This window comes from Cucurbita pepo, chromosome 10, assembly GCF_057944985.1.
Source record: "Cucurbita pepo subsp. pepo isolate OVF chromosome 10, ASM5794498v1, whole genome shotgun sequence".
Classification (NCBI taxonomy): Eukaryota; Viridiplantae; Streptophyta; class Magnoliopsida; order Cucurbitales; family Cucurbitaceae; genus Cucurbita; species Cucurbita pepo.
The window spans coordinates 8,866,155-8,890,888 of NC_141807.1; the positions used below are offsets into that span (position 1 = coordinate 8,866,155).

Genomic DNA, 24,734 nt, shown 5'->3' on the forward strand with positions numbered 1-24,734 from the left:
GAGAGCGTCAGACTGAAGATTTGAAGGTCACGTGTTTGATCTCCACGTTCACCACACCTGATTCTAGTTGCATAATCCGACTATTCAATCTAAAATTAGTCATTATTCCTTTCTGAAATCTCAATGAATTATCGGAAATACCTAACGTGTTCTAGTTCACCGCACCTTAAACAAGTTGGATAACTTGAATATCTTATTAAAAATTAGTGATTATTTCTATTTAAAATTTCAATGAATTAGCGAACCTTTACTGATGAATTTTCATTTTTAATGTTAGTGTGGATAGCTCAGTTGAGATAGCGTTAGATTGAAGATCTAAAGGTCTCGTGTTCGATCCATGTTTACCACACATGGTTCACGGTGCATAATTTGACTATTCAATATAAAATTAGTGATTATTTCTTTCTAACATTTCAATTAATTAGTGGAAATACCTTTACTTAAAACTTAAAAACTTTCATTTTTAATGTTAGCGGGAATAGCTCAGTTTGGAGAGCGTTAGATTTAAGATTTGAAGGTCATGTGTTCGATCTCCACGTTCACCGCACCTGTTTCTTTTTGCATAACCTGACTATTCAATAAAAAATTAGTCATTATTTCTTTTTAAAATCTCAATGAATCAGCGAAAATACCTTTACTGATGAATTTTCATTTCCAATGATTGCGGGGATAGCTCAGTTGGGAGAGCGTCAGACTGAAGATCTGAAGGTCACGTGTTCGATCCACGTTCACCACACTTTGTTCAGGTTGTATAATTTGAATATTCTTTCTAAAATTAGTGATTATTTCTTTTTGAATTTTTAATTTTAATATTAGCATGCATAGCTCAAGGAGAGCGTCATATTGAAGATTTAAAGGTAACGTTTGATCCACGTTCACTACATTAGCGATTATTTCTTTTTGAATTTTTAATTTTAATATTAGCATGCATAGCTCAAGGAGAGCGTCATATTGAAGATTTAAAGGTAATGTTTGATCCACGTTCACTACATTAGCGATTATTTCTTTTTAAATTCTCAATCTCAATGAATTAGCAGAAGATCGATTATTTCTTTTTAAAATCTCAATGAATTAGCAGAAGATCTGTCACGTTTTGTATCCAACTGGCATAAGTTGACTAAGTTGCATAACTTTACTATTCAATCTAAAACATGTGATTATTTATTTTTTATGTTATCTAGGATGGCTTAGTTGGGAGAGCATCAGATTGATTATTGGAAGGTCTTGTGTTCAATCTGCATTCATCGCACCTTATAGTTTTATGAATTTTTATTTTTAATGTTAGCGGGGATAGCTTAGTTCGGACTGAATATCTGAAGGTTACATGTTTAATCCACGTTCACCGCACTTGGTTTACGTTGCATAAAAAATAAACTAGTTATTATTTATTTTTAAAATTTCAACGAATAATGAATTAGCAGAAATACCTTTACACATGAATTTTGATTTTTAGTGTTAGCGGGGATAGCTTAGTTCGGACTGAATATCTGAAGGTTACATGTTTAATCCACGTTCGCCGCACTTGGTTTACGTTGCATAAGTTCTTGAAGTTGCATAACTTTATTCAATCTAAAATTAGTGATTATTTCTTTTAAAAATATAATGAATTAGCAGAAATACCTTTACTTATTATTTTTTTTTTCAAATATTAGCGAAGATAACTTAGTTTTGAGAGCGTCAGACTGAAAATGTGAAGGTCACGTGTTCGATCCACGTTCACCGCACCTGATTTAAGTCACATAACTTCACTCGTGACTATTCAATTTAAAATTAGTGATTATTTTCTTTTAAAATATCAATGAATTAGCTAAATACTTTACTAATGAGTTTTCATTTTTAATGTTAGCCCGGATAGCTTCGTTGGGAGAGCGTCACTAAAGATCTCAAGGTCACGTGTTAGATCCACGTTCACTGCACCTGATTCAAGTTGACTAAGTTGCATAATCTTGCTATTCAATATAAAATTAGTGATTATTTCTTTTTAAAATCTCAATCAAGTAGTGAAAATATATTAAGAGATGAATTTTTATTTTTAATGTTAGCGGGGATAGCTCAGTTTGGAGAGCGTCATTAAAGATCTGAAAAAGTCACGTGAGAGCATCACTGAAGATCTTAACCGATGAATTTTTATTTTTAATGTTAGCGGGGATAGCTCAGTTTGGAGAGCGTCATTGAAGATCTGAAAAAGTCACGTGAGAGCATCACTGAAGATCTGAACGACACGTGTTTGATCCACGTTCACCGCACCTAATTCAAGTTGACTAACTTGCATAACCTAAATATTCAATCTAAAATTAGTGATTAGGTCACGTGTTTGATCCACGTTCACTGCACCTGATTCAAGTTGACTAAGTTGCATAACATCGCTATTCAATCTAAAATTAGTGATTACTTCTTTTTAAAATCTCAATGAAGTAGTGAAAATATCTTATTGACCGATGAATTTTTATTTTTAATGTTAGTGGGGATAGCTTAGTTTGGAGAGCGTCACTGAAGATCTAAAAGTCACGTGAGAGCATCACTGAAGATCTAAAAGTCACGTGAGAGCATCACTGAAGATCTGAAAGTCACGTGAGAGCATCACTGAACATCTGAAAGTCACGTGTTTGATCCACGTTCACCGCACCTAATTCAAGTTGACTAACTTGCATAACCTAAATATTCAATCTAAAATTAGTGATTATTTCTTTTTAAAATTCTTGATTATTTAATCTAAATTTAGTGATTATTTCTTTTTAAAATTTAAGAATTTTCATTTTTCAATGTTATAGGGGATAGCTTAGTTGGGAGAGCTTAATATTGAAGATTTCAAGGTCAGGTGTTGTTCGACCTTCACCACACGTGATTCAAGTAATATAACTTACTATCTTATCTAAATTTAGAGATGATTTCTTTTTAAAATTTCAATGAGTTCTAAATTTAGAGATGATTTCTTTTTAAAATTTCAATGAGTTAGCGTAAATAATTTTACTGATGAATTTTCATTTTAATGTTAGCGTGGATAGCTCAATTGGGAGTGCGTTTGTAGATAGCGTGGATTCCTAATTCTTTATTTTACTATAAATGCTCTATAAGACATTTAGTAAAATGACTCATTTTATTGCATGGAACAATAAAATTGATCTTCCCTTAGAATTGTCAATACATTCTACTTTCAATGTTGCTAAGTTGAGTCCTTCTGATGTAGGTGATGATTTTTCTTATTCGAGGACGAATCCTAAAGAGGGGGATGATGATAAGAATCACAGTGTACATTCTACTTTCAATGTTGCTGAGTTGAGTCTTTTTGATGTAGGTGATGATGTTTCTGATTCGAGGACGAATCCTTTTGAAGAGGGGGATGATGATAAGAATCACGGTGTTCCAACTGGACCTATTACACAACCCAAGGCCAAGAAGATTCAACAAGCATTCATACTTCATCTACAAAATTGGATATGCTAGGTTCAACCATTATTTCATGTGTGACAAGCTGAGTCGTTTGAGTCAAGACCATTTGGAGATTCAAAAGTAAATATTTGCATGGTTGAAGTAGCGGATGAAGTTGCAAGCATCATTTCATGACTGGTTAGAAAACTTTATTTCTTATTTTAATTTCATAAAGTTTGTAATGCTCAAATTGACTTCGTCTTCTGTGGAGATCTAAAGGGATCGAGATTAAATCACGGCCACTAACTTCTTTTGTGGGGAGACTATAAATACCCACACATTATTATGTAAAAGCATATTTGTGATCAATGAAATTGATCTCTCAAGTTGAGATGATCCCTCGTGTAGAAATTCGAGCATATCTTTGTCATTTCTAAGTTTTATGCAATTCTTGTGGTACATTGCATCTGAGTCATTCAATCAAGCCTTGATCAAGTTCGATTGTGGAGTGACTCAATTTAGAAAAAGGTTCCATAATCTAATTCTAGCTTTATCTCTTGGTTGATCCAAATTTTGTATAGGAAGGAGCGTCGATTGCATCGATTCCATCAACAGTCTTCCCATGAGTTTATGGTGCATGACTCATTTTTTATACCATTCACCTTCAAGCGCCACCATAGTTTTGCATCGTCCATGAGATGCATTGCGACCAACGTAACTCTTAGGTCCTATGAGCAAGTTCAAGTAACCTTCAAGTATTGTTCTACATCAAAAATAAAGCTTTTTAATTCCTTAGCATCCCGGTTTCTATTTAAGGGGTTGTGTTCTTAGATTTTAAGTTTGTTAAGCCCACATGAACGTGGCTTGAGGTGTGGTTCTCTACAGCCCAACTTGTCAAACTCACTTGGGTGCTCATCAACCATGATGTCGTTCAACAAGAGAGACCTCGAAAACGACTGGATTATCGCATTAACCATTTGAATCACCTGCTCATCTCAACCATGACATCGTTCAACAAGAGAGACCTCGAAAATGACTGGATTATCGCATTAACCATTTTAATTACCTGCTCATCTCAACCATGACATCGTTCAACAAGAGAGACCTCGAAAATGACTGGATTATCGCATTAACCATTTTAATTACCTGCTCATCTCAACCATGATGTCGTTCAACAAGAGAGACCTCGAAAACGACTGGATTATCGCATTAACCATTTGAAATTGAACAAAATATCTATAACATAACTCTAACAAGGGTACCAAGTTCATAAAAGTCTTTTTAGTCTAAGATAGAAACTGTAAAATAAAATGAAATAAGAAAATAATATTCCATTGCCTGGAATCGAACCTGGGTCTCCTGGGTGAAAGTCAAATATCCTTACCGCTGGATGACAATGGATTTTTGATGTAGATGTTCTGAAGTCTTTTGTCAGATCGCTGAAGAGTTTTAGCATGATCTTTTGCTTAATGTCTAACTCTTCGACACGTCCTTCCCTGTGTGTGTTAGAGTTCTCATAGCTACCGCGACGTTTCAAGATGTTCGATTGTGTGGCTCTTTCTTCAAAAGAGTCAATATAAAATGTTAGGTCTTTGATTGGCAACCCATCCAGGGGAGTGTCGATTGCATCGATTCCATCAACGATCATCCCATGAGTTTATGGTTCATGACCCATTTTTTATACCATTCACCTTCGAGAACTACCATAGTTTTGCATCGTCCATGAGATGCATTGCGGCTAACGTAACTCTCAGGTTGTATGAGAAAGTTCCTATAGCCCTCAACTCTCAGGTCGTATGATAGAGTTCTTAGAGCTACCGCGACATTTCGAGGTGTTCGATCGTGTGGCTTTTTCTTCAAAAGAGTCAACATCAAACGTCACGTCTTTAATTGGCAACCCATCAAGGGGAGCGTCGATTGCATCGATTCCATCAACGGTCTTCCCATGAGTTTATGGTGCATGACCCATTTTTTATATCATCCACCTTCGAGCGCCACCTCCATGAGATGCATTGTGGCCAACGTAACTCTTAGGTTCTATGAGCAAGTTCCTGTAACCTTCAAATATTGTTCTACGTCAAAAATAAAGCTTTTTAATTCCTTAGCATCCTGGTTCCCATTTAAGGGTTTCTGTTTTTGGATTTTCAGTTTGTTAAGCCCAACATGAGCTTGGCTTGGGGTGTGGTTCTCTACGACCCTCCTTGTCAAACTCACTCTGGTGCTCATCTCAGTCATCTCAGCCATGATGACGTTCAACAAAAGAGACCTTGAAAATGACCAGATTATCACATTAACCATTTGAATGACCTCAACCTCACTTGTTGAAATTGAACCAAATATCTATGACATAACACTATTAAAGGTTCAAAGTTCATAAAAGTCTTTTTAATCTAGGATACTATTGAACTTGACCATTATAGTGCCTCTCAAACCAAGTTCATAAATTTTTTTTGAATTTAAGATACTATTGAACTCATCCATTATAGTGCTTCTCAAACCTAGGTAAAGTTTAAATATAATTTGTGACAAAAGATGAAACTATAAAATAAACGAAATAAGAACATAAAATTTCATTTTCGAGAATCAAACTCGAGTCTCCTCGATGAAAGCCAGATCTTCTATGTAATGTCTAACTCTTCGACACATTTTTTTTTATGTGTGTGATAGAGTTCTCAGAGATACCACCACGTTTCTTGTTGTTTGATCATGTGGCTCTTTATTCAAAAGAGTCAACATCAAACATTAGGTCTTTGATTGGAAACCCATAGGGGAGCGTCGATTGCTTCAATTCCATCAATGGTCTTCCTATGATTTTTTGGTGCATGACCAATTTTTTATACAATTCACCTTCAAGCGCCATAGTTTTGCATCGTCCATGAGATGCATTGTAGGTCAATGTAACTCTCATGTCCTCTGAGCAAGTTCCTATAGTCTTGAAGTATAATATCAAAACATATTAACGTATTTGATATGTTAAATATTAAAATAATTGATGTGTATCATAAACATTAAATAAAAATATATATTTGAAATTTGAATGAGATTCATATTAATTAAACATATATTATGATATTCTACGACATTTTAATATTATTGAAATAAGATATTATATCTTAATGTATTAGGTATTCAAATATATAATTTGACAAAAATTATCACAAGTTCACTTTAAATAGAACCCTAGGGTTAAGTCAAAAAGCATCGAACACTAAATACTGTGACATTTTAGGTGATATTTTGTAGAGGAAGCTGATAAGGTCTTCAAAGAGCATGTGGTCATGTCTGGCATTTTATATTAACAACATGGTGAAAAGAAACCAGAAATTCTGATACTGGTAATTAACTACAAACCTTCGAATACGGTTTTAGAATAAATAAGATATCCAATCCAAAACAAAAATGATTTGATAAAAAGAATTTAGAGTCAAATGTTTTTATAAAATTCGACATGAAATTGTGATTTAGGAAAATTCTAGTTTCCTAAAAGGACAAATATAACATAGCATTTAATGTCCAATTTAGAAAATATGAGAGGAACGTCATGCCATTTAGGCTAAATAACGCTCCATCCGAATTTCAGAAGATTATGAATGATATTTTCAATCCTTTCAAAAAAATTTGATAGTTTATATCGATGATGTGTTGATATTTTCTAAAACCATTAAGATCAACACTTTAAACATCTACATACATTCATTAATGTAATCAAAAGAAATCAGCTAGTTTTGTCCATACACTTTAAACATCTACATATATCGTTTTCTTGGATTTTAAATTTATTTGAGCCTTATTAAAACCCATCCAATGGTCTTTGTCTCAAACTTTGGTGATGACGTATCCTAGAAAAGCAAACATCAAAAAAAATTTAGGTTCTCTCAATTACGTGTCTTATATCCTTCAAGATATCAGGCACATTTATAAATGTCTTGATGAGTGTCTTCTAAATAATACAAAGTCTTGATTTGTAAGGGATATCTCTACAACCCAAAAAAATCAATTCATTAGTCAAATAAACTCTCTTCTTACGTCTTATTGACCCAAGGGCAGATCTCATAATGAAACCTGACGCATCAAATATCGGATATGGAGGTATCTAAAATTGTCAAAGAGGACAGAGAATCAATTATCATATTTCAATCAAAAGCCTCCAATAATACCATACAAATTACAAAATAGTAAAAAAAAAAATATATATATATATATATTATTTCCATTGTACTCTGTGTACAAAAATTTTAAAGAAAATTTAATTAACAAAACTATTAAAATCTATTCGAGAGTCAAATTTAGTTTTAGAAAAAGAAGGGAATAATCTTGTTTCAAACAAAAAAAAAATAATTTTTTTAGATAGAAGTAAATTTTGTTGTGGTTTGATTTTAAAATTGGACCTATAAAAGAAGTTGAAAACACCTTGGGGGATTACCTATGGGAGAATTTCTAACAAAGTCTCTCTTCTCTCCTCCGTCTTCTTAAACTGATACTAATCTAACCAATCATTTACATGGACTCAAAAGTTCAATTACCTATAAAAGAAGTTGAAAACACCTTGTGAAAGTATCTAAGGATACTACGACCTCTAGCTTTGCAAAATCCAGCGTTGTTGGCGCTTATCAAAATCGCTGCCAAAATAAAGTTTAATAAGTGGTTCTATGGTGTAGTGGTTATCACTTTCGACTTTGAATCTAATGACCGGTGTTTAATTCCCGATAGGTAATCCACCAATTTATACAAAATTGGTCCATAGCCGATTCGGTAGGGTCACTTTTGGACCGATAATCTATAGAAGGGGTCACTAAGGTTGAGATCATCCAAAATGGGACCATAGCTCAATGTTAGAGCATTTGATTGCAGATCAAGAGGTCACCAATTCAAACCTAGTTGGGCCCTGTTAGGTTATGGAGCCTGCTTATTTATAGCTTGGTCAACGGTTATATCCGGTAAAACTATATTTTGTAAAGCTATATATTAAATAGCTATATATAGTAGATGGTTAAATCGGGTAAAGCTATATATAGTAAATGGCTATATATAGTAGATGGTTAAATCTGGTAAACCTATATATAGTAAACTGAACTATATATATATATACCATCAACTTTGAAGAGTACTTTCTATTCTCTGTAATTCTCTCTTAGTACATACGTGAAGTCATCAATAGAAAAATCCTTTTAGCCAGAGTTCTCCTTGCACTTTTCTCTATCCTGTTCTTTGTGTTCATCTAGATCGAGCGTGTGCGTTGTTGTGCGATCCCAACAACTGGTATCAGAGCTAGGCGAAATTCACCACGATCTGTGAAGATGATAAGTTCAAAGATTGGAATTGAGAAGTTCGATGGATCCGATTTCGGTTTCTAGATGATGCAGATTGAAGATGATCTGTACCAGAAAGATCCTCACGAACCTCTGTTGGGAGTGAAGTTGGAATCCATGACCATGGAACAGTTGAAGCTCAAGGATCGACAAGCCTTGGGGCTGATTCGGTTGACGCTATCCAAAAATGTGGCGTTCAACATTATCAAGTAGAAGACAACGTCAGATCTATTGAAGGCGCTGTCAAATATGTATGAAAAAACATCGGCTATGAACAAGGTGTATTTGATGTGGAGATTGTTCAATCTACAGATGTCTGAAGGTGAACCTGTTGCTGATCATGTAAATGAATTCAATATGATCATAAGTCAACTGAGTTCGGTGGAAATTAATTTCGAAGATGAAATGAAAGCGTTGATTTTGATGTCATCCTTACCCGAGTCATGGGATACTGTTGTTGCCGCAATCAGCAGTTCCCGAGGATCTGATAAACTGAAGTTTTATGAAATTCGAGATGTAATTTTCAGCGAAAGTATTCGCAAACGGGAAACTGGAGATTCACCAGGCAATGCTCTCAGTGTTGATCGAAGGGGAAGAAGTAAACCGAAGGGCCCAAACAAAGGGCGATCAAAATCAAAGAACCGAGAAAAATCTCCAAATAGACCAAACGTAACGTGTTGGAATTGTGGAGAAAAAGGTCACTTTCTGACAGGTTGTACAAGACCAAAGAGAAAGCAGAATCACAAATCTGGAGATGTGATGATTCTATAAATTCAGCAGAAGACATTGGGGATGCTCTAATCCTCAGCGTGGACAGTTCGATTGAATTCTGGATTTTGGATTCAGGTGCATCTTTTCATTCGTCTCCAAATAAAGAGTTGTTCTAGAATTTCAAGTCTGGAAATTTCGAGAAGGTGTATCTTGCCGACAACAAAGATTTGGAGATTAAAGGAAAAGGAGATGTCTACATAAAAACTCCAGCAGAAAATCAGTGGACATTACAGGTTGTCAGATATATTTCTGGTCTCTGAAGGAACCTGATCTCTATTGGTCAGTTGGACAGCACAGGTTATGCAACAAAGTTAGGGAAGAGTTCGTGGAAAATTATGAAGGGTGCTACGGTGGTAGCACGTGGCTCAAAATCTGGAACCTTATACACAACTGCAGGGTGAATGAACATAGCTGCTGTTGCTGAGAGTGCTTCAAATTCAAGTCTACAGCACAATAGACTTGAACCTATGAGCGCGAAAGGAATGAAGAGGCTGGCTGCGAAAGGAGTTTTAGAAGGTCTGAAATCTGTTGATGTGGGTCGTTGTGAGAACTACGTTATGAGCAAGCAGAAACGAGTTAGCTTCACAAGGACCGCCAGAGAATTGAAGAAAGTGCGATTGGAAATGGAACCAGATGTGGAGCACGGTTCCAAGACCACGAAGACAGTGGGAGTTGAGCTTGAGTTGCAGGGAAACTCACCTAGTGATGTTGTAGCAGATACTCAAGAAACTCCTGAAACTACTGCTGAGGAACCAGATGTGGAGCAAGGTTCCAAGACAACAAAGCAAGTGGGAGTTGAGGTTGAGTTGCGGAGAAAATCACCAAGTGATCTTGTAAAAGATACTCAACAAACTCCTGAGGTTGTTGCGGAGGAATAAGCAGTGGAGCAACTGACACTTGAACTGGTGTTGAGAAGATCATCCTGTGCTATCAGAGTACCAGATATGTATGTACCTTCATTACACTATCTGTTGCTGATGAAAGGGAACCACAACCCTTTGGTGAGACCCTACAGTTGAAGGATACAACCAAGTAGGAGCAAGTCATGGATGATGGGACGTCTAGGCTTCAAAAATGCGTTGTACTGACATTGAGTACGTGGCAATAGTTGAAGCTAGAAAGAAGACGATATGGATGACTGACTATCTGGAAGAATGGGCAAGAAGCAGCACGAAGATTCTTAACAGAAATAGTCATAGTGTCATACAGTTGGCGAAGGAACCCGGTTTATCATTTAAAGAGAAAACACATAAGACGATACTATTTCACTTGCAGGTTAGTGAAAGATGGTGATGTGTTTGGAGAAGATAAAGGGTGCAAAGAATCCAGCAAACATGTTGACAAAATGTGTTGATGTTGGAATATTGAGGTTGTGCACAGCCTCAATTGATATAGTGCCATGAAGACCATGAAGATGCTCATGGTCGTTTGAGAATGAAATTCTTGGTTGACTAGATCAGTCTCCAAGTGAGAGAATTGTTAGGTTATGGAGCCTGCGGCTTATTTATAGTTTGGTCAACGGTTATATCCGGTAAAACTATATTTGGTAAAGCTATATCCGGTACAGCTATATTTGGTAAAACTATATCCGGTACAACTATATTTGGTAAAACTATATCCGGTAAACCTATATATGGTAAATAGCTATATATAGTAGATGGTTAAATCGGGTAAAGCTATATATAGTAAATGGCTATATATAGTAGATGATTAAATCTGGTAAACCTATATATAGTAAACTGAACTATATATATATCCGGTCCGCTAGAGCTTTGAAAAGTACTTTCTATTCTCTGTAATTCTCTCTTACTGTACATACGTAAAGTCATCAATAGAAAAATCCTTTTAGCTAGAGTTCTCCTTGCACTTTTCTCTATCCTGTTCTTTGTGTTCATCTAGATCGAGCGTGTGCGTTGTTGTGCGATCCTAACAGTCCCTTCTATCTTGGATAGAAATTTGTTACACTTTTTGGACCGACACTATGTCTAAGGGGTCACTAAGGTTAAAATCCTACAAAATGGATCCATGGCTCAGTGGTAGAGAATTTGACCGGTCACCCGTTTGAACTTGATTGGGCCCTTTTATTTTGGAGAGACACTTTTTACACTTTTAGACTGACACTCTGTAGAAGGGGTCATTAAGGTTGAAATCATGCAAAATGGGTCCATAGCTCAGTGGTAAAGCATTTGACGGCAGATCAAGAGGTCACCCATTCGAATTTGGTTGGTTCCTTTTATCATTTTACTTTGTTTTCAACCTCTTTTAACTTGCAATCCGTGCTTGGAGAACCCATCGAAATGTGAGTTTGTAACCCATCCGTTAGGGTTCTTGGAATGATTCTCTAGATTATCCCTTCCATGTTGGGAGTCGGGCCATGGGTCTTGGGTGAAGGAACCGTTGGTTTACCGCCCCTAAGAGTTAAGGAAGCATCTTGAGGCTAGTTTCACATAGTATCATTGTCTTTGAGATAACAATTCTTTTCTATTTTATATAAATTTTTTAAATATGGGTTCATTTCCAAATGCATGCTAACACCCTTATTGTTGAATAAATGACATGAAACTAGTTTAACATAGTAACGTTGCCTTTTTCTCCTATTGGTGGAAGGATAATAGGTTGATTATACCTATAGGGTAGTTTTAAGCGTGACAACGAGACTAAGTTTTTTTTTTTTTAGTTAAAAATTAGAATTATAACAATCTGCCTAAAACCCTCAGACTAATTTTGCTTCATTTCTAAATGCAAGCAGACAAAGTAGAAAAATGAAAACATGTAAATTGTAAACTCAAACATTTCAAAGAAATAAAAAAGTTTTGATGGTACCCATGCTAACCAGAAAACAATCAACCAAATTGATTTCGAACATAGAAAACTTCATGTCTCCATCTTGTAAGGCCAATAAACCAAAGGGCCTAATATAGTAGAGAAATCAAAAAATGTTACCCTCATATATGTTGTGTCATAAGTGATCCATGGATGTTGACTTTGACCAATTCCTACTATTTTTTTTTTCTATATTTTGAAACTATTTTAAACACTTTTTTCTTGTACTCCTTATAATTTTACCTTTTAAGGTTGTAAATATTTGTGCACAAGTGACTATTATGATTATTAGTCAACTGAGTTAAGTGGAAATAAATTTTGAAGATGAAATTAAAGTATTAATTTTGATGTCATCTTTATCTGAGTTTTGGGATATTGTTATTAATGAGATTCAATCTAATGCCATTAGTAATTCACAATGATAATATTCAAAATACTTGACAAAAAAGAATAGTCAACGTAAGATATTTGAAACAAATAAATATTTTGTCCTGTATGATATATCAAATCACTCATTTGAAATTCCTTAATAATAAACCTGAAGTCTTACATCTTTTATAGTGAAAAGTTCCTTAAATAGAAGTTTTATTAGATACTTCTAAGCATTTAGAGATCAACTAGACACAAAGCTAAACATTCTAAAAAAAATTAGGGGTTAAGTTTACTTAATTTAAGAAACTTATGATTTTTATATTATCAAGAGTTTAATTGAGCTACGTCAATTCAATCGAGTGGACCCAAGAATTGAACCAAACCAAACCAAACCAAACCAACTAGTTAGTAACATGATTTAGTGGAAGCATTTTCACGCAAAGTAGAAGCAATAATGGATGGTTTGAAATAATATAGTTTTCACCCCTTGTTTCTCGAGTGAATATTGAAATAATATAGTTTTCATGTTAAGTTTTGCACGGAAGAAAGAAAGACGGGGATGTAAAGTATTATTTCAATTTTTTTGTAATATACAACAATATATAAATTAACTATAAGAAATATATAAAATTACATGTTCTCCAAGAGCTTCAATCAACACCGGAGGGTTACTTCTGCAACCACTCTAAAGGTGCTCAAGATCACAACGAGTTAGATAAAACAGCTCTAGAACTTTGAATCCAATAACTTGAGTTTGACTCATGATAGGATCTCCCTTCTTGTGGAATCTGCATAAAATAGGAAACCCATTCCAAAATAAATTTTTACAAGGGGTTCTATGGTGTAGTGGTTAGCACTTTGAATCCAACGACTTGGGTTCTACTCCCGGTAGGACCTTTGACAACACAAGACATTTTAAAACTAAACAGTGTTACCACTTCCCATGAGTGCATAGGTGGCGTTGTCATAATCCTGCTAGCAAACCGTGGTGCAGCTCATGGTACATATACAATAGCATCCAACCTAAAGAGAACCTCTATGCATAATGTCTTGGGGTCAAGCTTTGAACTTATAAGTTCTTAGGAATAGCGACCAAGGGTACATCTGGGGAATCTATTACTTTAGGGATACCACTTTAGTTATCCTAGGAGGTAAAGTCATATGGATCGTGATGAGCATTTTCTCCCATATCTTGGTTTCGCTAACTAAAGTTTTCCAATAACTCCCAAACTTCATTACCTTATATAACCTCTCGGGAAAAGAATTACCTTATATAACCTCTCGGGAAAAGGATTCATACAACATTTCATAAAATAAGATCTACTGAGAAAACCCGAGAAAAGGTCAACTTTTGAGTTGACTTGGACAGTTCAGTTGAACTGGCCGTATCATCGTTTTAACCTCTCGGGAAAAGAATTACCTTATATAACCTCTCGGGAAAAGGATTCATACAACATTTCATAAAATAAGATCTACTGAGAAAACCCGAGAAAAGGTCAACTTTTGAGTTGACTTGGACAGTTCAGTTGAACTGGCCGTATCATCGTTTTCTTCCCCTGAAAAGAAATAAGATGCACATTTTTCGCATCGCCGCCATCTGAAACTCGGCCTGTACAGCCACATTTACAGTGTTTCTCTCCTCGATTTCTTCGTGAAACTTAAAGATGGATGTTACAAGAAAGGGCTTGGGATTTATTTGATAACTTCTCGTGGATCGTAGCCTAAGATATTCGCTACCAAAGTTCATCCAAAATCTGATTTATCGCTGGAGATAAAACAAAGGATTTCTTATTGGGTAGCCGATTCTAGGGGTTTCAAGGCTCTATTTCATTAAACCTCTTCCATATCCTATCTTCAGGCTAAAGGAATTGGTTTGGAGGAACGTCTTTGAGTGTAGGACCTTAATTTTTAGAAATCGTTCTCGGTATGCAACTCACTCGAAACGCCAGATTTTCAATCTCGTGGGTAGCTTATTCTACGACGTTTTAGCTCTGGATTCCTTCAACAAGTTTACTCAACTTCTTCCTCTGAAGCTAGAGGAATCCTTAATTTGAAGGAAAAGAGATCGTATATAGGAATTTTGACTCTTATCCCCAATTTAATTTTGAAACCTATTTCCTTCAATTTGGCACGCTCTCGAGGTTATTTTTCTTCGTGGTCTTCTATGGAAGCATTCCTTGGAGGTACAGAAACTGATTGGAATCATTCTTTCTCGACGAGTCATCATGTATCCTCGGGTTGGATTTTCAAGTTTTTCTTGAAGTTCTTCAATGGCGGATTGAATTGGGGGAATGGTTTCTAGGCACTTTCAGCACTCTATTCCTTCATAGAACTTGTGGGTAATCTTGTTGAGAAACAGTAGGAATAAGTTTGAACAGAAATGGTGGAGGATTGCTCTCGAATTTGGAAGAAATCTGAGAGTAGGAGACCCATAATCTAAACGCCTATTGCCTTCGATTGGGGGATCGACCTTTCTCGATTCTTATTCCATATTGTTGCTCCTACTTTAGACATTATAGGAGGAGCTTAAACTGACATTGAGAGCTCCAGATTCTTCGTTATTTAGAAGTTTGAAGAGAAATGGTGGAGGATTGCTCTCGAATTTGGAAAAAATCTGAGAGTAGGAGAAACACAATCTAAACGTTTATTGCCTTCAATTGGGGGATCGACCTTTCTCGATTTTTATTCCGTATTGTTGCTCCTACTTCCGAGTTTATAGGAGGAGCTTAAATTGACATTGAGAGCTCCAGAATCTTCGTTATTTAGAGATCGATCTTTCTGGATAATTTTTTGGTGATATCAACTCCGATCATGGCCTTTCGACCTTGGCTTTGCATACTAGTCGTTGGATGTGATGATTCGTGCATGTTCGTTCTAGATCATATCAAATTTTGGAGGACATCCGACGGTTAAGATTTGAGTTCGAAAGATTTTGCTCGGATGGTCACGGTAGATGCTCTGATTCTAATTAGAGTGGCATTTCTGTAATTATCCATTCTTCTAGGGGTTTTTTGGTTAATTTACCACTTTTCGAATATTTTATTATTATTTTTCTTGAAAAATCCAAAATTTTTCTACAAATTTCTCATCGCTTTTTTTTATCAATTTTCCCTTTTTTTTTGAACTTGAGATTCCTTCTAGATAAGGAATTACAAATCGGGAAAGATTTTTGATAATTGATAAAATGACTTTTTTGCCCTTTTGATTTACTTTTTCGTTTCCAATCCTTTTCAAAAGGCCTTTAACTCCGTGAAATCACTTGTTAGGGTACACGAGTGACTTGACTAAGTCCTTTGTTCTTGCTTAATCCTTTAATTTTTTTCCTTTCTATCCATTGGGTCTTTCATGGGTGGCTTATTCTTATGGGAGATAATTTCCTTCATTTTTTGGGTGTTACATATACATACTCGTTACAAACACAAAATAAGAAGCAGACTTAAAAGAAGAACAAAAAATACTAGATTAAAAACAGAGGTTAGTCCATGGCCCACACTCCAAAGTCCGCTCTCATCCACGACCAACTCTTAGTTACTTAAAAAAAATGATAAACATGGAGTGAGTAAAACTTAGTAAGTAGCCTACTAGTAGGTTCTTAATGGCGACCTTAAGCTAGGATATTACTTCTTGTTATGTTTTCAGGATCTTATACTGATCTTGAAAACCATCCCCTAAAATAACCTTCAATTTTCTCCCCATGAACACACTTTTGAAGTTTTTTTTTTTTTTTTGAAAATTCAACGGTATTTTTTAAAAAAACAAATTAATAGTTTCTATAGATTTTTTTTTTTAAAGATTAAGTGTATTATTGAAACTTCTAAAAAAATTATGAGTATTTTTTTAGATAAAGTGCAAAGTTCAATGGTATTTTTATTAATTTAGCTTATAATTTAAAAAAAATACAAATTTTTGTTGATTAAGTTAATATTAATTTTATTAAAATACATAACACCACATCAAAATTAATTTATTAGGAATAAAATTAAAATTAAAAAATCAATTTATTTTAAACTAAAAAATTAATTTATTTTAAAACTAAAAAGTATACTTAATTTGACTAAAACATCCCTTATCCCAACTATAAAGAATTTAATTCCAAGCTCTCTTCTAATAGACAAACGATTTATTAACATCTGTTGTAAAATTTCACTTCATCAATTTAAGTAGCGTTCAACTATAAATATCGAATTTTAAAGTATTCCTCGGCAAAGTAAATCTGTTGAAACTATCTATCAAAAGTGTTCCAGAATGAGTTGTGGAGAAGCGTTTCCTTCAATTCTAATTTCAATTAAGGATGTCAATGACAAAAAAGTGCAAGAGGCTAGAAGGTTTGTAGTGGAAGAAAATAACAAGAGTCATGGACATCGTTTTGTTTACAAGCTGTATCATGTGTCTTATTCATGGTTACTTAAATCTCGTTGAATTGGTGCGCCTTTCACATCAGAGACATTTGTGCCTTAAACCGAGCTCTTTGCAATAGCAAACTTATTAAAACCTCTTTGCTTGCTACAACATTTGCTTGACATAATTGGACCAAAGGACGTTATGACGACCATAGCTCACTGTATTGGTCTCCAATCATGAAGTGTGACATCGGATCTTTGTGCATACCATATTCATGAACTATAACATGGCAAGAAATCTTTTATGTTTTGACTGGGCAATGCCATATTCTGTTGTTCTTATATATCTTTAGTTACGTATAATTAAAGCAAAGAAGTATAGACATGGTTTCCAACCAACCCTTCCTTTATAGTTAGTTCGACGAATGGGTTTTTGTTATCATTTTATCGTTAACCCTTCCGCTCGATTTTGTGTTATGATATCATACAGGGAATGAGAAGCGACCTTACTTGGACAAAATTATATACCGTTCGATAATTATTGTTGATAACAAAGATATATTGAATTATAAGCATTTTAAGTTCAAAAGTAACAAATTACTTGTACATCTTTTACTTATAATCTTCATATTCTTTATAATCTTCATATTCTTTATATAGCGATAAGGAAGGGAGGGATAGAAAAGACACTCATAATATCATTATGACTATGCCATATTTCATTAATAAAAGAGAGTAATACATCCACAAACACACACATATATATTTCGAGAGAGAGAGAGGGCTTTATTATAAGTAGAGATAGCATTCTAGTAGTTGTATTGCTACTTGGGGACAAGGAACTCGAGAACTTCTTTAAAAGTTCTGCACCTTTGTAATAAAAGACCAAGGAATATCATTGTTATTTATAACTTCTATCACAATAATATAAATTCTGTGAGGACGACGTTCTCTAGTCATACCAACCAGACCGTTCACCATACGCTTGTAGATGAAACGATGTCCACTATTCTCGTTATTCTTTTTAACTACGAACCTTCCTGCATTCTGCACTACTAGGATATTGACATCCTTAATTGGTACTAAAGCATCTAAAGGCAACCCTTCCACACGGCTCATTCTAACACCTTTGGTAAATAGTTTCAAGAGACATTGTTAGGCCGATTTTGTTCATGAATACTTAAGAATTTGATATTTATAGTTGTAGTTGAACGCTACTTAAATTGATGAAGTGAAATCTTACAATAGAGTCTAATAAAGCGTTTGTCCATTAGAATAGGTTGGAATTAAATTCTTTATAGTTCGAGATAATAGTTGTATTCTTTAAGTCATTGAGACTAGTGTTACTAGTACTTGTTAGTATATTTGAGTATAAATATTAAAATGATCAAAATAAGATGCATAAAAAGAACTTGCGGTAATTACTTTATTCATGGACCTTTAATCTTAAAAGTAACTTAAAATATTGCAATATTGTGATTCAATAGCGAAATTAGGCACGAACTAAAAAAATAATATTTTTAAAAGATGGAAAAATTCATGAGCCAACCAAAATATGTATTCAAAGATGAAGAATTCACAACAACAATCACAAACAATATTAATTAGCATCTTGTCTTTTGGTTTGTCACATTTTCAAACATGAACAAACCTCAATTTCGAGTCGGTGAGTATTATGGATCATAATCAACAGTACTTTGCAAGTAGCTTTGAGCATTCACAAAAGGTCGAAAGTTGAATATCTTTAGAATGGTAACCAAATAACCGATGATTATTGTTGAATTTCCAAAAAATACACCACAAATTTAATTTATAGATATAAATGGAACCATTGATATAAAAACCCGATTATATAATTGCATCATCACTAACAAACCCACCTCGGAGTGATCATCTTCACCAAAGGCTACAAATTAAGAAGCCTTCCAGGATTACTCAAAAGTGAACTTTTAAGACACATGAAGCTATATTTGAGCAAGAAAAATCATGTTACATGTGTCTAAGATACCACGGAGACACCAATGCAAGCAATCGCTACCACCCGAAGTTTCTTTGATATTGTAGTTGGATCTTTGAGACTCATCCCTCAAATGTGAAAGAGTAGTTATGTCCAACATGCTTAATTGTGTGCCTCTTACAGTACTCTCAACAAATGGATCGCTTGATCTATTCTACTCTACTTTACTTCCTCTTGATAACGGTGTGGTATTGACACAACTCATATTGCTGATAATCATCATTTACATCCAAAACAAGAGTAAGCGGTCGACTATTGTCAAGGACCCATTCACCATTTCCATTCCTACCGATGGAAAAGTTTTATTACATTCATTTCTTTCTCCTTTCTAACTTCTTCATTCTCACATTAAACTTTTTTTTATTTAAAAAAATAAATAAATAAACGTGAAAAGGGAGAAAGAAGGAAGAAGAAAAGAGAAAACCCTTCATTTTGAAAGCTTATCAAATACTCTTTGACCGATGTAAAGAAAGCTCGAGAATAATTTATTCTCACGTCCCTCTTAGACACTTGTTGGATATATATCCGTCCTTCACATGTCGTATCATAATCATATCATGTCGTAAAAACTTCGTGATTATATCCTTCCCTAATTTATCATAGCCTTAACGTCCTTAGACATATCATAGTTGTGTCGTTACCTGAACGTACCTTAGTCTTAACGTTACAGGAACGTATCCTAACGCTATCGTTCTATCAATCTATCATAATCCTATCCCTTTCTACCCATAACCTAATCGTATTGTTTTATGAATCCATCGTGACCATATCGTTGTTATCAATCTGTCATACCCATAACACTTCGATACGTAACCAAACCATAACGTTTCATGAACATATCTTACTCCTATCGTTACATTACATTTAGTGCATCCTTCTCATATCCTATCTCAAATATACCATTGAACACATGGAACCGTAAGTATTATCATACAATTCACATATTATAACATATCATAAGCATATCGATTCACAAACATTTCACACATATCAATATATATGACACTTGCAGAACCACGAGCACAGTCAACATCAAATATAACCATATGGATGGTATGGCCACCTACCTGATTAGCTTAGGCTGGTGTCCCCAATTTATCCTTAACAAAGTTCGATTTGTCTTTTGTATTAAAGTCAACCTATATGAACATGACATCAATTTCAATCATTTCTCTAAATTTTATGATGCTGTAGTGTTAGATTTCATGGGAAAATTGCAGGAGTAAGGACTTAAAATGTCTATATATCAAAACTGTTTAACACTTTCCAAATCTTGATTTTTTTGGGTGTATGAGTTTTTTTTTTTTTTTTTTTTTTTTTTTTTTTTTTTTTTTTTAATTATGTTAGTGGCTAATTTAATCTATTCTATTTATTTTATTTTATTTTATTTTATTGCTATTGATGGACTATCTTTCTAAAACATACTACATAAAACTAAATAATTGGTTACGAGAGGATATGAGATATAACTTAAGGTTAAATCTCTTTCCATATGAGAATAACTAATTCTCATGTCCATCTTTGCTACCATGTACTAAATTAAGGATTTTATTTCTCTTGGGTCAAAACCATCCTTAAAGCACAAAATTGAAGTTGTAGTTAGTCAATTATAATATTTGACGTGCTAGTTTTCAAACTACTTTAAACGGGTGTAAAGAGAGCATGAGAATAACTTAGTTTCACTCATTTGACACGTGTTGGGCATGTACTGAACACTTGTTAATACAATGGATACATTACAAATTTATAATCCATCGTATCAGATTGACTTTGAATATATTTTGAGAGTGAAACATACATTAAGCTTTTTTTTAAGTATACAAATATATAAACTTATTTATATGAATTTATTTCTAATATAAAATTGATAATTTTTTTGAAATAATTCTTTTTAATTAATGTATCATTGTCACATCGGTATCCTAGTTTTTTAAGAATGACATGTTACTGTTAGTAACAGAAAAAGAAAACAGTAAGATCAGAAGAATTGGGAGAAATCTCTCATCCAATTGAAGAAGGACTAAATCAAATCTAATTCAAATAAGTAGATCAAATCTAATCCAAATAACTCAATCAAATCTAATCCTAACAATCCCTTCCTTAACACGGATAGTAATCAGTTTATATCTACGACCTCATACCAAACTTCCACTAGGTAACTTCATCAATTCCCATGTGCCATTTCAGTTTATAACTCCAGATCCCTCCCTTGCCTCCATTTCTCACTCTTCAATGCTTCTCTAAAGTTTACAAAATTTGCAGGTTCAGTAGGGGTAAACATGGCTGAGCTTCATCATCTTCTTTACAAAAAAAAAAAACTTCTTCTATTGCATAGTCTCTCATCCAGACTGGTGGTCTCTTATTCCTTGCCTTATTCGAGCTAGGAGAGCTTGCTTCAGCCAAAGAGCCAGATGAAATATTTTCCTCTGCAGTATTTTCATCTGCCGCTTCTATATCATTATTTTCATCTGCCACTTCTATATCCTTATTTTCATCTGCCGTTTCTATATCATAGAGTCTGTAAGCTTTTGACTCTTCACTAACTCCCAGCAAAACATAACTCAAACTCTTATCATCTAGCTTAGTTCTTTGAGCTTTCTCCTCTTTTTGTCTCTGAATCAACTCGAGCTCACAATATTGTTCTTCTTTCTTCCACTGCAGCTCCAGAACTAATCGTCGCTGTGCTTTTTCTACCCTTCTTCTATTCTCTTCCAGCATTTTATCTAGCTCTTCTCTCTCTTTTCGTGCTTGTTCTTCTTTTTGTCTTGTAGCAGTAAGAGCGACTTCTTTCTCTTTCTCAAGCTGCACATCAACATCATCAAACAACTTCGTGCGACCTTCCTCTATTCGCCTCTGTATTTCTAATTTAGTCTCTTCAGAGTTTAGCCTTTCTTCAACATTCTTCTGAATTAGTTCTTCCATCCTCCTAGCTGCATCTTCTTCTAACTTCTTCAACTCTGTTTCACGCCTTTTCTTCTCTTCTTCCTCTTTCTTAAGCTTCTCTATGGAATGATTCCGATCAGTGGATGCACGACTAGGACTGGAACTGGACGATTTGGGGAAAGGAGATAACGAGGAAGACCTACTTCTACATTGGCGGCGAGGAAACTTGAACGGCTGCTTCTCCTGGAATTGGTAGTGGAATGATAGGGGGAAGAACTTGGGTCCCTTCTGCTTCTCTGACTATGGCGATAAAAATTGGAGCGGTGAGTGTACGACAGAGACCTTGAACCACTTCTCCCCATAAGTTTCAATTGAGTTTGAACGGCTGCTACAGGTTGAGATATAGCATGCAATACGAACATTCGATTCAAAGACATCTTTGTCTCCATGATTAAGCCTCTCTCAGGATGAAACACCTTGCATGTTCCATTTTGAAACAAAAAGGTAACCCCTTTGCTTGCAATTTACCAATACTCAACAAATTGTTCCTCAGGTCTGGCACATAGAACACTCCTTTGATTATCATTATGATTCCATTCACTTCCAGCAGTACATTACCCTTTCCGGTTACAACCATGCTTGAGTTGTTGCCCAGCTTCACTGAATCTCTGAAACATCCATCAAAATCTGAAAAAATATTCCTTCTTCCCACACATATGATTGCTACATCCCAAGTCAAGGAACCACATATCTTCTTTATTGGCCTTATTCATATTCACGTAAGTCTCTGCGACATCTCTTCTTGACTCTCTGCATAGTTTGTCTCATTCTCCTTGCTTTGACATTCCTATTGAAAATGTCCTAGCTTGTGACAGTTATAACACTCCACTATGGCCTTGTTGAAGGTTTGTCTGCCTCGTCTGGTATTGCTTTGACATTCCCATTGAAAATGTCCTAGCTTGTGACAATTATACCACTTCACTATGGCCTTGTTGAAGGTTTGTCTGCCTCGTTCCCTTCCTATGCCTCTAAAGCTTCCACGACCTTGACTCCTTCCTCCAGCAGACTGCACAAGTGGACTCTCCATCGACATACTTTTATTATGACACACGTAGAAGACTGCTGCTTCTAGTTTTAACAAGTTTAGGGCATGACTCTGATACCAAAATGTTAGGAACAGAAAAAGAAAATTGGAAAGATCAGAAGAATCGGGAGAAATCTCTCATCCAATTGAAGAATGACTAAATCAAATCTAATTCAAATAACTAGATAAAATCTAATCCAAATAACTCGATCAAATCTAATCCTTACAGTTATCATATCTATTTGGTATCATATTTATGTCTCGTATCTATATCTCATTTTTATTTTTGTGACTTTGAGATATTTTGCTTTTATAAATAGATATCTTCACGAAAATAAGTTTAATTTATGTTGAGATGGAGAATAAAAATTGACACTTAAGGACGTTGATACTTGGGACTTTGATTCCTCTTGGTGTGAAGCTTGCATCTTGCAATTACTTGGGTAGAGAATGTGTTTCACTTAAAAATCACTCAAGAGAAAATAATCAAATAACGAACCATATTTGAGAGAGGATAACTTTTTTTTTTAATCTTCGAGAAATAAGAAAGAATAAAAATTAAAACATGGCAGGAATGACATCTTCTTGAATCTTTGTTTTGTTCTCCTAAATGTATATAAAAAAAATAAAAAATAAAAATCTTATATATTTTTATATATAATTTAAGTACCTATTTAATAAAACTCCATCCAAACTTCTACTCATAAATTTAATTATTATTTGTATACAATTGTTAATATGTAAGAAAATACACGTACAAAATGTCTATACTATTGGTAATACACTAGTCTCGGTTGTTTGACTAAAACAATGCAACCATGTCCCAAACTAAAGAATTTGATTCGAGGGTATCTCCTAATAGAGTGAGGCTCAATTAGACTTTGTTGTAAGATTCGACCATATCAATTTGAATAGCGTTCTCCAACTATAAATATTGAACTCCAAAGTATTCACGAGCAAAGTAAGTTTGTTGAAACTATCTATAAAAGTGTTCAAAAGTGAGTCGTGGAGAAGATTTGCCTTGAAATCTAGTTCCAATTAAGGATTTCAATGATGAAGAAGTGCAAGCTATTAAAAGGTTTGCCGTGGAAAATTACAGAGGTGATAGATATAATTTAATTTACAAGCGTGTGGTGAATGGTCTTTTCAGGTATTGCAATTGTGAAGAAGTTCCCGCCATCCTATAAGCTCTTATCTTTTGAGGAATTCATCAAATTCCCTCTTGACAAGTAGCAGTATAACTACTAGATTGCTTTCTTTACTTACAATAAGTCCTCTCTCTATATGTGCTTGTGGGACATTACTCTCTTTTATCTATAAAAATGGCATAGCCATAATGATATAATAATCCTTATATAAGTATCTTTTTTTTTCTCTCGTACCCACGGATACATAACGTTAAATTAACTCAATACTTAAAAAAATAATTTCTCTCTTTTGGAGATGCGGGATATCGATCCCCGTACCTCTCGCATGCTAAGCGAGCGCTCTACCATCTGAGCTACATCCCCACAATTTTTGCATCACAAAACCCTGAATTTCCCGTCATCAATAATAGTGAAAATGAAGAAATATTGCTACCAAACATGTCATGAATAAGGAAAAATTGAAAAGAAATAATATATTTAATAATAGATAGTCCTATTTTTGGAGGTGCGGGGTATCAATCCCCGTACCTCTCGCATGCAAAGCGAGCGCTCTACCATCTGAGCTACATCCCCATGATTGTTACATCATAAACCCTAAATGTCCCATCATCAATAAGA

General features: G+C 34.6%; 2 non-coding genes across 2 annotated transcripts; one reads left to right on the top strand and one right to left on the bottom strand.

Annotated features, from left to right (window-relative positions):
* The first annotated feature begins 663 nt into the window (after positions 1–663).
* TRNAF-GAA (transfer RNA phenylalanine (anticodon GAA)) lies at positions 664–736 on the top strand. The gene has a single exon. It is a non-coding gene; the product is annotated as a tRNA-Phe (tRNA).
* A 23,670-nt stretch (positions 737–24,406) lies between these two features.
* Positions 24,407–24,479, bottom strand: TRNAA-AGC (transfer RNA alanine (anticodon AGC)). The gene has a single exon. It is a non-coding gene; the product is annotated as a tRNA-Ala (tRNA).
* Between the last annotated feature and the right edge of the window lie 255 nt (positions 24,480–24,734).